Source organism: Rutidosis leptorrhynchoides, chromosome 1 (assembly GCF_046630445.1).
Source record: "Rutidosis leptorrhynchoides isolate AG116_Rl617_1_P2 chromosome 1, CSIRO_AGI_Rlap_v1, whole genome shotgun sequence".
In the NCBI taxonomy this organism is placed as follows: Eukaryota; Viridiplantae; Streptophyta; class Magnoliopsida; order Asterales; family Asteraceae; genus Rutidosis; species Rutidosis leptorrhynchoides.
This window is the reverse complement of record NC_092333.1, coordinates 7,195,755-7,200,820: the sequence shown is the minus strand read 5'-3', so window position 1 is coordinate 7,200,820 and position 5,066 is coordinate 7,195,755. Positions and strand designations below refer to the sequence as shown.

Sequence of the window (5,066 nt, the reverse complement as noted above, 5' to 3'; positions counted from 1 at the left end):
AAGGGGGATATGGCGAAATCGGTAGACGCTACGGACTTAATTGGATTGAGCCTTGGTATGGAAACTTATTAAGTGATAACTTTCAAATTTAGAGAAAGCCTGGAATTAATAAAAATGGGCAATCCTGAGCCAAATCACGTTTTCCGGAAACAAACAAAGGTTTAGAAAGCGAAAATCAAAAGGATAGGTGCAGAGACTCGATGGAAGCTGTTCTAACAAATGGAGTTGATTGTCTTACATTGGTAGAGAAATCCTTCTATCGAAACTTCAGAAAAGATGAAGGATAAACCTGTATACATATCATAATAGAGATACAGAAGAATTGATATGAATCGATTCCATATTGAATAAAGAATCGAATATTCATTGATCAAACCATTCACTCCATAATCTGATAGATCTTTTGAAGAACTGATTAATTGGACGAGAATAAAGATAGAGTCCCGTTCTACATGTCAATACCGGCAACAATGAAATTTATAGTAAGAGGAAAATCCGTCGATTTTAAAAATCATGAGGGTTCAAGTCCCTCTATCCCCAAATATCATATCCTTTTTCTTTTTCCTTTTTTGTTAGCGGTTCAAAACTCCTTATCTTTCTCTTTCACTACTCTTTACACAAATGGATCTGAGCAGAAATGTTGTTCTCTTATCACATCACATGTGATATATATGATAATGATACATGTACAAATGAACATCTTTGAGGAAGGAATCCCCATTTGAATGATTCACGATGATATTTTTATTCATACTGAAAACTGAAACTTACAAAGTTATTCTTTTGAAAAATTATAGGACCTGGATGAGACTTTGTAATACCGTTTCAATTGACATAGACCCACGTTCTCTAGTAAAATGAAAATAAGGATGAGACATTAGTAATAGTCGGGATAGCTCAGTCGGTAGAGCAGAGGACTGAAAATCCTCATGTCACCAGTTCAAATCTGGTTCCTGACACAAGATTAATTTGTATGAGTCTTTATTATTTTATTATTCTTGCAATTAATTGATTAATTGATAATTCATATGAATTATGAATACATATTCATTAAGACTCTAGCTAGATAATAATTATACATCTCAGTCTTTAGAGATAGACCCCTTTTTTTTAGAGTGGTAAAGAGTTTATTATACAAAGTATGTATAATAAAAATTAGATTCTATTTTCTCTTCTTTTTGATTTCTCCTCTGGTTGAAAAAGAATGTTAATATGTCATACACATATACATATTCGAAGGTTAAGATTGAAAGATTCAATAAAGTAGCTAATAAACAAGTAAACAAAAGTCAGTTTAGATACTGTACAAATAAAAAATTTGATTTCTTTTCAGTTATTTGTATTTTCTTTTCTATTCGATTTTAAATTTAAATTTAACTTGTAGTTCCCCCTACATTAATCCCTAATTTCTAATTTTATTGTATTTTTTTATTCTATACATAATAAAAATACAAACCATAATACAAACGAGACTTCAATTATCAATTACTCTTTTTAATCTAGAACCTTGAATCTATAGAATTGTAGCAGTGAAGATTCGTTTTTTATCATTCAATGAGCATCTTGTATTTCTTAAAAATTGGGAGCAATATAATCCTTACGTAAAGGCCATCCTATCCAACTTTCAGGCATTAAGATATGTTTCAAACATGGATGATTATCATAAGAGATTCCCAACATATCATAAGATTCCCGTTCTTGAAAATCCACACTTTTCCAAACCCAGAAAACAGACGGAATTCGAGGATCCCTCCTCGGGGCAAATACTTTTATGCATACTTCTTCTGGTTGATCCACGCCATACTCTATTCAAGTAAGATGATACACACTAGCTAATAGTCCGCCTGGTGCTACATCATAGGCACATTGGGAGCGGAGATAATTGTAACCATATACGTATAAAATGACAGCAATGGAATGCCAATCCCCGGGTTTTATTTGTAAAGTCTCTATCCCTTGGTAATCAAAGCCTAAAGATCTATGAATTAGCCCATACTTAACGAGCCAAGCAGATAAATTCCCCTGCATCTTTTTTATCTCTCCCGCATTTTTTTGTATAAGTATTTCAGATTTACGATGAAATTTCTGAAGATTGAGCCGCGACTTTTTATTTTGCCCAAAGGAATCCTGTTTAATTTACTAATTCGTGGGAAGATACTGAACTTTTGTATTTGAAAAATGTTTCAGGAGGAATCTCTGAGGTAGATGGCGGTTGATAAAGGAATCCTTGATCATAATTTCCAGCATGAATACTATGCCCAACCTGAAACTTATGATTGGTAGTAAAACACCGATTCTCTCGCTGAGACAGAATTCTATCTGGATAGATTTCTCGAGATATTTTCTTACGAAGTTTTGTTATAGCATCTATAATTGCTTCTGGTTTAGGTGGACAGCCCGGCAAATAAACATCCACCGGAATTAGCTTATCGACTCTACGAATAGTACTATAAGAATCGGTACTGAACATCCCCCTGTAATTGTACATGCTCCCATAGCAATAACATATTTTGGTTCAGGTATTTGTTCGTATAATCTCACTAAGGAAGGGGCCATTTTCATTGTTACTGTTCTGGCTGTTAAAATAAGGTCCGCTTGTCTAGGACTCGATCTTGGTACTAGTCCATAACGATCAAAGTCGAATCGTGAGCCTATTAGTGAAGCAAATTCAATGAAGCAACAGCTGGTACCATAGAGAAGCGGCCATTAACTAGAGAGTCTTGACCAATTTGAAAGATCATTTAATGTAGTTGAAATTACTGAATTTTGGGTTGTTCGATGAAATAAGGGAAACTCAATGGAATTCATAACTATCTCAATTTTTTCCTTTTTTCTTTTTATTGTCTGAATATTCAGGAGCTAAGACCATTCCAATGCCCCATTTCGCCATGCATAAACTAAACCAACAATTAAGATAAGCACGAAAATTAAAGCTTTTACAAATACGGATACACCTAATATATCGAAACTCATTGCCCATGGATAAAGAAAAACTGTTTCGACATCAAAAACAACAAAAACTAGAGCAAACATATAATAGCGGATTCTAAATTGTAACCAAGCGCCGCCTATTGGTTCTATACCCGATTGATAACTAGAAAGTTTCTCCGGTCCTTTGCTACTCGGAGCTAAAAATCCCGAAATGAAAAATACCAAAATAGGAATAAGACTTGATATTATCAGAAATGACCAAAAAATATCATATTCGTAAAGCAGAAATATAGATGCACTCCTATGAACGTAGAAAATATACCGGATTAGTCCATTCGACTTTAAATTGTTAAGTCGTTCATAACTGTTTAGTTAAAGTAAGAATTGTTTAACCATCTAGTTTCCTTTTGCGGGGCGTGTTTCTTTTCAAGATTCATCTATTAGAATCCTATTTTTATTACATAGCTTTTTATTTCATTTTATTTTATAGTTAAAACTCACTATTGCTCTTATCCAAATTCTTTTGTTTTCATCTCAATCTTACCGAGGATTCTCTCTAAAGAAAAGGGATTCTAAATAAAATTAAAATTAGAAAAAGAGAATTCTATTTTATTTATTATTATTATTATTATAATTAATTATTTTAATTATTATATTAATATTATAATTAATTATTAATTATTAATTAATTTATTAATTGAAGTTCCATTTCTATATTTCTATTCTAAATTCAAATTCGAATAAAATTAAAATAATTAATCCAATCTCGACGGAGGTTTTTTATTGAAAGAGAAGACTAGGTCTAAGTAAAGTATAGGAAGCCCCTTTTACGTTGTTGACAATGTTTACAATGAAACTTAGCATTAGCATTTTTCAAACTTTATTTTGTGCACAAATACCATACAATGCCGATAGAAATTACTATTAAATTTGAAAATTTGATTGGGGTTGGGTTAGATTGGATTTTTTAACCAGACTCGTGTCATGATACAAAATTCATTCACTAGACACTAGAATTGGGTATACCAAAGAAGGGTAGTATAATTAATTCATTGAGTTCGAAAGAATAAAATTCCATATGAATTTTCTTACGAAGAGTAATGAATAAAAGTTGGTTTGTTTAACCACAAATGGAAAAAGATCAATTGGGTCCATTGAAATGAAATGTGTTTTTGCTTTTTTATTCGACTTTAAACGATCCCCATGAATGGGCTTATAGGAATGATTGTCTTTTTATCAACCAATCAGTCAGTTAAAACAATAACGAGGATATTCAAATACAAAAAATTGTATTTCAATATTCATTTTTTTCTAGGGCTATACGGGCTCGAACCGTAGACCTTCTCAGTAAAATAGATCAAACTTATTATTATCAAAATGATATGAACTATTTCAAAGGCCCAACATGCATTTTTTGTGCATTGGGCTCTTTCATTAACTGATAAAAATATCAGTCAGTCCGCCATTTTTATTTTTGACACAAAAATAAGGAGATGGCTCCATGTGCTCCGAGTCATTATGTGGATTCAGATTCAGGAACACTACCAAAGTTTTTCAGGGGAGTTATCTTGATGTAGGTCTGCCTCTGGCCTAGATTAACCTATGTTAAATGAAGTCTCTATCGCTCTACTTAAAAATCAAAATATGAAACTTCATACACCTTAAAGTTCATAGGACGAAAAGAGTTTTTTTGAGGCCCTGGTACTCAGCCTAGCATTGAATAGACTGTGTATTCACCTTATCAATATATCAACTCAATGATGGGGTCTGCTTGGCACCTAAATCAGACTGAATCCTTGTCAGGCTATTGTTCTCTTCTTCCCTCAAAGTTATGGAGTAAGACATCGATTTCTCAATAAGATCAAAATTTTTGATTGCATGATGCACTCCCCTGAAAAACATAGGCGCGCGTGTAAACGAGGTGCTCTACCAACTGAGCTACAGCCCTTAGTTCTTGTAATACATATTTTATTATGTAGATAATTTTTTGTCAAGATGAAAATTCTCAAGATGACTATTACATGATCCAAGATCATATTGATCGGTATTGCTTCTAAGTAATATGATATTTATAATCCATCGATGAGAAGAGTCCCTTTTGGTTTTCCTTGTGAAGATAAATGACCTACTTAACT

At 32.6% G+C, this 5,066-nt stretch overlaps 1 non-coding gene across 1 annotated transcript; it reads left to right on the top strand.

Annotated features, from left to right (window-relative positions):
- The first annotated feature begins 886 nt into the window (after window positions 1-886).
- Window positions 887-959, top strand: TRNAF-GAA (transfer RNA phenylalanine (anticodon GAA)). Its single transcript has one exon. It is a non-coding gene; the product is annotated as a tRNA-Phe (tRNA).
- The last annotated feature ends 4,107 nt before the right edge of the window (window positions 960-5,066 follow it).